General features: G+C 44.4%; 1 long non-coding RNA gene across 1 annotated transcript in view; it reads left to right on the forward strand.

The window, feature by feature from the left end:
- The first annotated feature begins 1,383 nt into the window (after positions 1-1,383).
- The window catches only part of LOC115937421 (uncharacterized), a 28,934-nt gene continuing 17,937 nt past the window's right edge, over positions 1,384-12,380 (forward strand). Inside the window, exons 1-2 of the long non-coding RNA XR_004072720.2 lie at positions 1,384-1,523; positions 8,257-8,426. This is a non-coding gene — a long non-coding RNA (uncharacterized LOC115937421). The remainder of the gene's footprint in view (positions 1,524-8,256; positions 8,427-12,380) is intronic.

Below are 12,380 nucleotides of genomic sequence, written 5' to 3' on the forward strand. Positions count from 1 at the left end.
CAGGCATGAGTCCAGTTGCAACATCTGGTGGCTTGGGAGGGGCGTTGGCCTGGAGCTTGGAAAACTGTTGTGACATCCTTGTCCTCACGAGAGGCAGCCTTCCACCACAGCCTCCTCTTGGAGCTTCTGCACTACCCAAACTGACAACTGTCGAAGTGGGTGGGATCATGAATCAAGCAATGGCAAGACCCCGGGGCCCTGGGCCTTTAGACGGAGTGGACTAAGAGATCAGTGTCCCGGAAGATCACAGGCCTGCTATGGTTCTAATATTTTGTCTCCTTGGTAATTTTCTCAAGCTTTGATCTCTGATTTGTCTGAGGACTTTGGAACTCCCTGCATTGGGTCCACTTGCATTGGGTCTCAGACTTGGCTGGTAGCAGTTCAGATCCCAGGTCTTACCTCAAACCTGGTGACCAATGTCCAGAGGTGGGGCCTGGAAAACCTTTCTCCGCCTCCTTCCTTCTTTCCCTCACTCCTTCATTCCTTCCTTCTTTTCTTCTTTTTCTTTGTTTGCCCTCCCTCTCCCTCGTCCTTCCTTTAAAAAATAAGCGGCTCAGCTGTTTTCTGCAGACCACTTAGGAGAGCGGGGCAGCAGTGGTGTCTGTGAATTCTCTCTGAGGTTTTCTGCGCTCCTCTGGCCATGCCCCTGACTTCTCTTTGGCCTCATGGACCACGCTTTGATGTCTTGCCCAGGCATTCCTAGCAACTACCCCTTCCTCTGGTCTTGGCCTTTGTTATGTGTGTCTCAGCCAAGGAGAGAGTGAGGAGGCCTGAAGATCGGTCCCCTGGGAGAAAGCCTAGCTTGGGGTCGTGGTGCCTGGCACAGCAGAGAGCAAAGGCCTGAGGGGTGGTGAGGGAGGGAATCATATGACTGGCATTTCAAGAGAGGAGAGCAGCTGAGGGAGGGAGGCAGACATGTCAAAGAGCCTGTGTACCTTTGGAGGAAGGGCAGTTTGTCACAGTACCCGTGGGTGGTGGCAGAAGCAGCCAGATAACGGGGGTCAGGGAACCCCACTTAAAGGGAGAGGAAGTTGCTTCCTAGTGTGGCCACTATGGGCAAGTTAGCCCCATTTTCCAAATCTCAGTGTCCTCATCTGTAAAATAAGAATAGTTCTAAAATTTAACTATCTGCCCTCAGAGGAGCCAAACACATAAAACAGGGCTTGGCACAAAGTCAAACTAAAAAATCATTTTCTCCCTCCTCCTTCTCCTCCTCTTTTTGCTTCCTCTTTTTCTTTTTGAAATCTTGTTACAGACTCTGGCCTTTGCAATAAAGGTGAGCAATTGTTGTTATTATTTTAGTTGTCAAAGACATTGACCTTGAGTTAAAATTATAACTTTCTCTGGGTATGCATGCCCCCCCCCTTAAATTTTGCAGGTATGAATGACTACCTTTACTGTGCAGCTTAATTCATCTGAATCTCCGCATCTAGGCAAGGGACACGGATCTGAAATCATACTGTATATGGCCAAGCAAAGTTGCTGTACCCGACTGAGTCTTCTGCTGCAAGATGTCTGAAAATGTAAGTTTCTTATAAGAAAGAGTCTCCTTTGCTGCTTTGGATACTCATGGCATCTTTGGTCAATCAGGATCTGTTTGTTTTATTTTATTCCTTAGGCATCTTGTTTTTCTGAGTTGTGACTTATTTTAACATATGTGGGCTTTCCTCCATTTATTGGAATCTCTACTAGAAGTGAAAAGAATGGGGGAGAAAGCATATTGCCTCACCAAGCCGAAGTCGTTATTGACAATACAGAGAGGAAGGCGGAAATAACGCCGATTTGCTTTCGGTGATCTTCACACACAGGTCAGGAACTGAGAACTGGGGACTTGGGGCTGGAGAGGTACATCATGAGAGGCAGGATATAATTTTCCTAGGCTTGCTTTAGTATTCTTGGAAGCTCCTTCAGAGTGGAGCTGACGGCTTCTACTTCTCTTTCATCCGCAGTACTAGACCTCTAGATTTGTTAACTTTATTGGCTTCTTTTTTATGCATCACAGTGGATATCGAACCTTTAAAACATGGTGTTACCAGGCCTTTAATGTAAGGGTGGAAATTGCCACCGCTGAAAAATCTTGACATCGCTCAATTTTCTGGAACCCTATTTGGTTCCCAGGGCATCTGAGTTCTTAACGTACCTTTAAACCTTAACACATTGCTTATTGCTTCCAGATACGGAGGCCATCCTGTATTGGAAACGCTGTCCTCCCCTACTCAATTGCAAACAGTGGTAAAGGAATGCTTTATTGGTGGCCTATTGTTCTAGCCTGGCAGACCCTGGAAGATATTTGTAACATGTTTTTTAAGTTTTAGATTTTAAGGCGAATATTTACAGGGTCAGCTGTTTAATGTTTTTTCACTAATTAGACTAAGTCCTTACGGTTTGCCCCTCCTTTGTGTTGTATGTTTATTGTGATCTATATAACACACAGAGATACATAAAGTCTTTACTATAGTAAAACATGTAATAAGTAATTAACTTCATTTCTGAGTTCTTGGCCAGGGTCTTTTTAGCCACATCTTCCTCCCTTCCCTTCTTCCCTTTGTTTTGAAGGCTCTCCAGGCCTGTGTCTTTGGGGACCCATAATTACTCAGCCTTTGTTCCCAGTGGGCCCTCTGTTCTCCAGGCCCACCTCCCTGAGTGATGTATCGGAGCAAGGAACAAGCGGTGGGTCCAGGGGTTTTATTCTCCCATCCCTTGAGGGGACCTTATGGCTCTGTTGAATTTCAGGCCTGGGATTTCCAGAGATCTTCGCTGGGCAACACTGGGTGGCCTGGCTTGACTTCTTTGCTCTCAGTGCTATAGAGCGCTGAGCAAAGAGCATTGGTGGAGGAGGGGGGGAAAAAAAACCTGCCCACCAGCTGGGCTCCGGAGTGAAGTTCCACCCCGGGTTGCAGGATTCCTGGAAAGATGATGTCCAGAACCAGTGCCATGCTCTTTGTAGGACTAACTAGGTACTGGTGTGTCACCAACATCTGGTTTTCCCTGGAGATGTTTACATGCAACTGTTCTATGAAATCAGTCCACCATGCAAACTCATCCTTCTAAGAAAATGTGTGCAGATGATTTAACTTAATGACTTAGTTAAATTGAATGGCTTCCAGTTGCATAGTAATGTGTTTTGAGAAGTTTTGAAAGAGAGAGAGAGGAAAAGCTGGTTTCCCATCTCGTTCAAATAATTTTCCATTCCTCAGGGGGAGAAAGGAAAGTCTGAGAATCCAGCAGAATTAATGCAGGTTACCCATTACTTCATTTTATAATGTTTGGCAAGGAAAACATTTAAGTCAGTTAAATCTGTTTACTTAGCTCTTCCAGGCATTCCATGTGGATGGGGCCTGGGTTGGAGGGGACAGTGAAATGCATTTCTGGGGAGATGCCTTACTCGCTTACTCAAGAGAAATAGGTCTGTTTTATAAGCAGGGCCTGCAACACCTGGATTCTAACGGGTTCATTAGGGACCCAGGGGTTTACGCGAGCATTTGTATGCAGTGGGCCCTCCTGCAGATGAAGAACCTGAGAAGCCCATCTCTGACCCCTCAGGCTGTTATGGAAAAGCTCTGTTCGGGGTCACCTGGGTTCAATTCCTGCTCTGCAATTTGCCAGCAGTGTGACTTTGGGCAAGTCATGAAATCTCTCTGCACATGGTAAGGAGAATTCCTTACTTCAGAGAATTGTTGCAAGAATCGCATGAAACAGCAGATGTGGAAGTGCCTTATAATCTCTAATCCAATATTACAATGACTTCCAACGTATCATTCTTAACACGGATCGTAAGAAAGCGTGTTTCCAGCTAGAACGTGGTAGCAGGGAGGGCAGAGAATATGTAGACTCTCTAGATTCTTTGAGGGAAAATATGGACTTCTCAGACCCATTTTCAAAAGTGCATGAGCTGTGCTTGAGAAATGGCCTTATAGGAAGGAGTCGATGTAGTGGTTGGTAGCGCTACAGGCTGTGTTTGGGGCTTAGCAGCGTCAGGTGAGCGAGTGGAGATTGCACGGGGCAGATGAGGATGATGATGCTGATGACGTCAATCGATCACGTGCTCTGGTCAGACCCTGCTGGGCGCTCACTTGGAGCATCTCGTTTCTTCTCTACAACCACTGACTCTACTTTGATTCTTATTCCATTTTACAGAGGAGAATTCCTGAGAGCTTAAGAAACTTGTCCAAATTTACACAGCTAGAGAGCCGTAGAACGGGGATTCAAACCCGCATGTGACTCATTTTCAAGCCAACACCCTTAACCACTGTTAAAGGGAAAGAAATATAACAAGGCTTTTTTCTCCCCTCCCTGAAGGGTCCCATATAGAAACTCTCTTTTCCTCTATAAATCCTATCAGGAGTAACCCCCAATCCCTTAGGATCACCTAGAAAAAGAAAAATAGAAAGGAAGGAGGAGATTATGCCACGTGGCTGTCATTACTGTTGTTTACGATGAGCTAGAAGCAGGGTCACGTCTGAGAATTGCTAGCTCTCAAGAGGACCTCTGGACTCTCCCTTTGGAGATTTTAGGACAGATGTTAAAGGGCAAGACTGTTCTCTCTGAGGGTAGACACTGTTTTCTGTTTCTTTAAAGACTTTTTATTTATTTTCAATTTTTTTTTAAATTTTTTAGAGAAAGAGAGCACCTAAGGGCACAAGTGGAGGGAGTGGGGCAGAGAGAGAGCCCTAAGGCGGCTCCATGGCCGGTGCAGAGCCCAACTTGGGCTTAATCTCGAGAACCTGAGCTGAAATCAAGAACCAGATGCCTAACCCACTGAGCCACCCAGGGGGCCTCACTGTTTTTTGGTTTCTAAGGATTCCCTTCAGCATCTAGCTCAGTGCCTCGTACAACGTTAAAAAAGAAATCTTTGGTGACAAGTGGGATCCATAGAAATGAAAAGACACCCCCAAATCTTCCCTCGAGACCCTATCCTTTTGTCACTTCTACAAAAGCCAGCCCTGAAGTTGGTGGCTTGGAGCATCTCTGTAGCTGAAGTCTGAAAGCAATCTCTGCATTGATTCTGCGGGGCAGGTGAGGCCCCACCGGGTCCCCCGCTCGGTCAGTGTGGAAGATTTCCTTCCATCTACCTGCGGGTTTGAAATATCTGACGAAGTTCCTGCCTATCTGCAGGAAGGAACAGATGCAACAAGAAGAGACTGGAACTATTTGGCTTTTCACTCAAGACTTTTGGTTCTCTGTGATTTTGTTATTCTCTCGTTCTGTTTACAAACAAAGTAGACAAATATGAAAACCCCAACAAAATGACTAGAGGCTGCATATGTGACAGAGAGACTGATGTATACATGCCTACTATTTTCACTGTGCTACGTCTCTCTTTTCATTTTCTTTTCCAGCCTGTGACCAACCCCCGTACATTTGGGTCATGGTGAAGGCATTCCCAGGGAGTTTTAGTGGAAAGGAAAAGACATAACGATGCAAGGGGCTGTTTTATCTGGTGCGGAGGTAGGAATCACACATTACTCCTGGGGAGATGAGCCGAGGATGGTGTGACTGGTGCTTACTTTCTCACAGCATGTGACAGAGATCTGGGTGAGACTTTGGTGAAGCTGCTGTGGCCAAGCAGATGATGCACAAAGCACTTCAGAATGCACGTCAGCCACCAAACAAAATCCTTAATCCTGCTTTTCTGTGAAAGGACTCTAATCCAAGTACTTCATGCTAGACGTCAGTGAAGTCTGTACTTAGGGGAGACTGTCCCAGCTTCCGTCTTTTACTCCTGTGGTTGGAGCAAATGTATATGTCTTATGGATAATATCCTTTCTAGGTAATTTTGTAGGTGATTTACAGAGTGGTACGGTGGAAGGATCTTCCTCTCAAAGCTCAGGTGGCACCTCCTTCTTGGCTTCGCTACTTACCAGCTATTTGACCTTGACACTTAACCTTTCTGAGGCTCACTTTTCTGCATTGCCTACTTCACAGAATGGCATAAATTCTGTAGTGACTCTGAAGAGACCCCCAAAACTGTAAAAGCACTAGGCAAATTTCAGACACTTGAACTCTGTAACTTTAGAAAAGGCAGGTCATTGTTAGTAAGTGGAAGATGGAATAGAGAAAAAATAGTTTTAATTTTGTTCAAGTAATGTTTTTGGTAAAATCATATAACTTGGAGCTCTTCGCTATTGTAGGAACCATTTTTGAATATATAGGATTTATTAGTGTGACAAAATAGAAATAAATTAAACTGATGTATCAGTTTACAGTTTAAAAATTAGAAGCTGATTTAGTTTGTAACCACATTATAGCAAGTATTATTGTCATACTTCTAAATCCATGGTCAAGGTGATTAAAAAGCTGAATTATGGTTGCTTTGCACTGCTTAGGAAACATTTATATAATTATTTTACTTATGTAGAAATACCAAATTATAATGGCTAAATTACCATAATTAAGTATAGTTAATCAGAATTATATAGCATTCTACTTATTCAGTTACTTCTTCATAAGCTATAGAGAACAGTTTTTTTTCCTAATTCAAATACTTTGTATTTAAAGGGGAGTGGGAGGTACAGGCTTCCAGTTATGGATGAAAAACTCACGGGAATAGAAGGTGCAGCACAGGGAATATAATCAATGGTGTTGTATGGGGACAGATGATAGCTACACTCACGGTGAACATAACATAACGTATAGACCTATCAAATCACTGTGTTGTACATCTGAAACTAATGTAACATGGTGTGTCAACAATACTCAAATGAACACACACACACACACAAAAGCCACTTGAAATTTTTGCTTGAAACATGCTAATATTATGTTATATACATTCTATTCCAGTAAAGTGTTTTAAAAATTAAAAAAAACCCAAATACCTTTTTTTTTTTTAAAGATTTTTTATTTATTTATCTGAGAGAGAGAATGAGAGACAGCGAGCACGAGAGGGAAGAGGGCAGAGGGAGAAGCAGACCCCCAGCTGAGCAGGGAGCCCGATGCGGGACTCGATCCCGGGACTCCAGGATCATGACCTGAGCCGAAGGCAGTCGCTTAACCAACTGAGCCACCCAGGCGCCCAACCCAAATACCTTATATTTACATAGTGCTTTGTAATTTTCAAAGCCTTTCACAGACACTACTTAATTTGAGCCTTGCATAATCCAAACTTTCTGTGTTTTTCTCTCAAAATAATATGGGAGGTGAGACATTGACTCCAACGAAGCCCAATGCTAGGTTTCCCCGAAGACCATTGTGAGGTCAGAATCTCTTCATTAGATGCTCTTCCAGCTTGCCGCCCCTTCCTTGTGGCCCTTGCCATGGCTGTCTATGTATATGAATTTCTGTGATGACTTGGTAAATGTCTTTCTCTTCCAGGAGACTTTCACTGCTGAGAGGGCAGGACCATTCTGTTTGCTCCCATCTGTGGTCCCAGCTCCCCACCCATGGCCTGGCCCCTTAGTAGGGGCTCAGCAGAGATTCGATGAATGAATGAATGAATGAATGAATGGATGGATGGATGGATGAATTCAGGACAGTGCTTGTTACATGACACAGGGTCTACTTCTTTGAGGCTTCCCGGGAGGAGTGTTGGGGTCTCACTCTTGCAAACGACATTGCTTCTCTGAAATGGTCAGTTTGTTCTTAGTGCCTGGACCCTCTCAGCTGAGTCCCCATTCATATTCTCCTGCTCTTGCTGGCAGCTGGAAAGCATTGAAATAAATCGTGGCTGACCCTTAGCAGATGTGTAGGACTTCACGGTATATACTTTGTGCATTGGCCACCTTCCTGCTTACAATTTATGCCCTGTTCCTTATTTCCCCTTTTCCTTATTTTTCTTCACCATCCTTTTGTTTATTATAATGCATATTTTATGTGACCTTTACTCTTATCTTAAGTATATTTGGCAGCAAGTCAGGTTATAAAAAATAGTACTCAGATGAATGGCCCTTAATGTACTGGGGTCAATAGATAAAAGGTTAGAATTTCAAGAAAGATATTTTCATATGACAGTAATTTATTTCAATTTTTAAAAAAATTTCATGGTAAAGCAATGATAAAAATCGATGTTTACACTGAGATTCTTGGACTCTAGCAACATAAGATCCCTATAATTGCACAGAAACGTGGGCTTTTACTGTCACCGTAATATGTAGAGGATGTGTGAGAAAGAAGAAAGTCATCTGAACAGTGCCTGGCCTGAGAGATTGCGTGGTGTCTCTGTTGGTCTGCTTTTATATTCCTTTAGTTCTTGGAGACATGAATTAAAGTAGGTTCTTGTCTGGCCCACCACTCAGTTTTGCTTTGTCTTTCCTCTAGGCTTCAGGGATGTCAATGAATGGAGAACTTCTTTCCCACGTGCAAAGCTTGGTCCAGCCTAGATCTTCTCCAGCATTCTTTTGACTTAAGTGCTGTTTGACCCATAGCATCTCTGAACTAAACCTCAAAAATAGTTCCAGCCACAATTTCCACAGCGTTCAAGCAACCAGGTTTGTAGCAACAGCCTTCTCTCTGTGCTTTTGAAATTTTGTGACCCCCCCACCCCCCCACCACCCCCCCAGTGGGGGGCAGGGAGCTTTTGTTTACCCGTGAAGCACCACTTTCAGTTATACTCATGATTATGTGACTTTCGGTATTTGCTATGTCCTCACTCTTGGCCAACACAAATATGTTATCACATTCGACCTTCCTTAGCACAAGAATGACTTTGGAAGGCCACAAGATTTTCTAATAAACAAATAATGAAGGAAATGAGAGCACCTGCAGAAGGAAGGAAAAGCTCCAACTGCAGATGAGGAGATAAGACATAACAAAGGCATCCACGTTCCTGTGAAGTGATGATCCCTTCCAAGAATGCAGAATGCTATGACCACTTGTATGGAATGCCTGCCCTGGCACGCTCGCTCCAACACAAGCAATCCATGCTAGCCAGACCGGTGGTATTGTCTGATCCACTGTCAACCGCAGGAACCCGAACGCATTCGCCCCAGGGCCTCCCCTGACCCCCACCCAGGAGGCCGAGGAGAAAGCTCCTGGTACCATGACACTTGCAATTAACTCTTTGAGGGCAACAACTGCAAGAGCTCGTCCCAACCCTCTTCCTGTTCCCTTGATGCCCACTCACCCTCCCCCACCTGCCACCCATCCCAACTACGTAGAGGTCCATTTATGAAGACAGTACTTAGGGTGGGGAGGAGAGGGACTTCCCTCTTCTTTTTACTAAAGAGGAATATTTTAGCCTCTATTAGCCTTGGTTCCATCCTCTGAAAATAATCCAGTCAGGTTAGAGGATCTCCAAAGCCCTTATACGTTTGACTTTTTAAAAATAGCATTAACTCTGTTTCCCTACTTCCAAAGATGCTCAAACTTCACTAGAATGCTCATTTTATCATCTCTAGATTGTCTTTTCTTCCTTTATTCCTTGTAGGAATGTCAGGCGCTGGACTCAAACTATCTGGGTTCAAATCCTTGCTTCCTAACTTGCTCGCTATGAGATCGGAGGCAAGTTCCTTAAACTTTCTTAGCCTCCATTCCCTCAACAGAGGAAAGGACCATACAAGAGTAATAATTATTATGTGTATTTCCCAGGTATATTGTGAGGATTAGGTGAGGAAAATCTGTGGACAGCACCTCATGTTCTTTCTTTCTTTCTCTACCCCACCCGTGTTCTCTCCTTCCCTTCCTTCTCCACCTTCCTGGCCTTTTCTCCTCCTTTGCCTACCACCCTCCTTTTCTCCCTCCTCCTTCCTCATTCCTTCCTCTTCCTTGCAGACTCCATTGTCCCACGTGGGTAGGGGATGGGCAGCCAGATATTGGGTGGGAATATTTGAGTTCCTACTCCCACTTCCACTTCTGGTACCTCCCATCTTGGCCCAGGAGGCAAGCCCAGAGGCCTTGTGTCCACAGCACCAGCAGGTAGCACAAGAGGACCCCAAGGGCACAGAGGAGTGGCAAGAACTGGTAAGAAGTGCTTTGTTTGCATTTCTTTGAAATGGATACAAGCACGCTTACTTAAAAGCCATTCTGAGATGAAGCATTGACCTTACCTGAGTTCAGGAAGTTTCTTCAAACATCCACTGCCTCACAGATTCATTAGGTTCTTTGAGAAGTCTCTTTTTTGAACCTTTGACCACCACCACCATTACTGAGAGAAAAAAATGGGGAGGTAGTGGGGGGGATGGAAGAGTAAAAGGGGAGAGGAAGGAACAAACTAAAGTTTGTACAGGTAGGAGCCTGGTGTATTTTGGAGTTAGTTGGTAAGGAGTTGCTAGTTGAGTTTTAGGAAAGTTTTTTTTTTTTTCAAACCTGCCTAATAGATCCTGAAGCCCTACTGCTTAAGAAACTGTGAAGGTAGAACTGCACCTACAGACAAGAGGGGGAGCACATGACCAGGATCCCACATACAGTGATGGTCACCAGGTTTTACCTTGAGGGTCTACTCCTTCCAATTTGCAATGTTTGCCCAGAAAGCTGTGTTGAGAAGGGCTGGGAGGCATGGCTACGATGTCTTGCCAGCATCTGCAGGGGCAAGACAAGACTAATGGGTATGGATGGACTCTGTATCTGCCCGTTAGGATTAAGATATACAACGATGACATCACCATCTTAAGCAGGGAGAGAAATAACCTGATAACTCTGGACTGCTCCAGAATATAGTGTGGCGTGCTGACAGAGCGAGAGCTGAGTATTCTTTCCTTGGGGCGAGGGTGGGGAATGGAATGGGGAAGGGAGTGGAGAAGACAGGGCTGCTGAAATGACTAGGGGAGGGCAAAGGCACTGGTGCACGGTATGGGGATATAGAATATACATGAACCTTCACTGTAAGATGAAGTCATAGGAAGCAGTGTTTTAACAAAGTCTCTCCTTGCACCTGTGAATGTTTAACCTCTGCTGAGGTGGGCGCCAGTAATTCAGCTGGACATATCTGCTGAGTGTAAATGGTTTTCTAGGTTTCCCATATGCTGTTTCTGTCTTAAGCTATTGATACTTGCAAAGAAAAGGGGGAAAAAAGTTTAATTCAAGTGTATGAAAGAAGCCTTCCTTGTCTTCAGTTCCCTCGATGAAAAGTTATGCCTTTTAGATAAATTTGACTATAACAAAGGCTTTAAAAGGTCTCTCTCTCTAGAGATCTTTTTGAAGATTGTTGCTCTTAGTGATGATCAGTTAAATTGAAGAGAGGAAGCAAAATCTGGTCTTGGCTACTCAATACAAACTCAAATTGGAATTGTCCCTATGTCTTCTAGGTGCTTAGGTTCTGTAGTATAAATTAGGATGTGTTTCCAAAGGTTCTCGTCCCCCCCACCACCAAAAAAAAAAGTTTGATAATGACAGTCCCTATTTTGAACTGCTACGTTTATAATTGCCACGCATTTGATGTAGATATGATGATTTTTTTTTCTAGGTGTCACAATTTGTCACTTACAAATTCATAGCTTTCTGAAGTAGCCCAGTGAGGACATGTGTAAGGAATTCTGCATCAACAACGTTTGTTCTCCTTCTGTATTGACTCCTGCTTCCTACACCAAACCCAACACTTATTCCCGTTGGTTTCACCTTCTAGTACTTTTTTGTGCTTACTTTAGAGCTTCATATTGATCTTCCCTCTCTGCTCTTACTCAAACCATCTTTACTTCTCTAATCTATTTGCCAAACTCCTGCCCTAACAATCTTGTTACTCCTTTACCTAAAACTGTTCAGCAGTCTCCCAGCGCCCACAGGACAAAGCCCGTTGGAGGCGTTCTTGCTTTGTCTGCCTCTCCAGCCCTGTCTCTGCCGCCTCCATTCCCTACAGTGTACACCCCCACCCCCACCAAGTCAGGCCTTAGAGTTCTCTCTGCTTCCCATGGTGATTCTTACTCCATGCTTTGGTAACGTGTAGCCCAAGTACTCTCTCTGGTCACCAAGCCATGCTTTCTGCTTTCACCTTGTTTTTGCTTCTGTCCTAGCCCAGTAGGACCTCTCGGCTGTGTGTTCCAGTACAACCAGACAGGTTGCTAAGTAATTAAATACTTCCGTAGGACCTGGAGACCCCCAGAACCTGCTGGTGATCTAGCAATCAAAGGGTTACTGCCTGTAATAGCAGAGGGCCTCCTGGACCCTGTTCAACACTTTGGCACTCACTATCCATTTGGGTTCAGTAGTTAATTTTTTCAACCCCCCCCCCCCCGCCGATTACATTATTTCTACCCTTTTTGACATTGACTGTTGCATTTACTCATTCTTCTATGTTTCCTTCTAAATTGTAGCTTCTTGGAAGGTCAGGATACAGTCTTTCCCAACCCAGAATCCCCAGCATCCAGCGTAGAAACCCAAACAAAGTAGGTGCTTCATAAATATTGAATGAGAATGAGGCTATCCCCTGGGTCAGGGTGGGGAGGCTGCAGCAATGATGTGAACTGATTTCTGATTGGCTCTGAACCATCCTTCTCTTACAGTGGTGGTTC

Source organism: Leptonychotes weddellii, chromosome 9 (assembly GCF_054177405.1).
Source record: "Leptonychotes weddellii isolate Sample4059 chromosome 9, ASM5417740v2, whole genome shotgun sequence".
Lineage (NCBI taxonomy): Eukaryota > Metazoa > Chordata > Mammalia > Carnivora > Phocidae > Leptonychotes > Leptonychotes weddellii.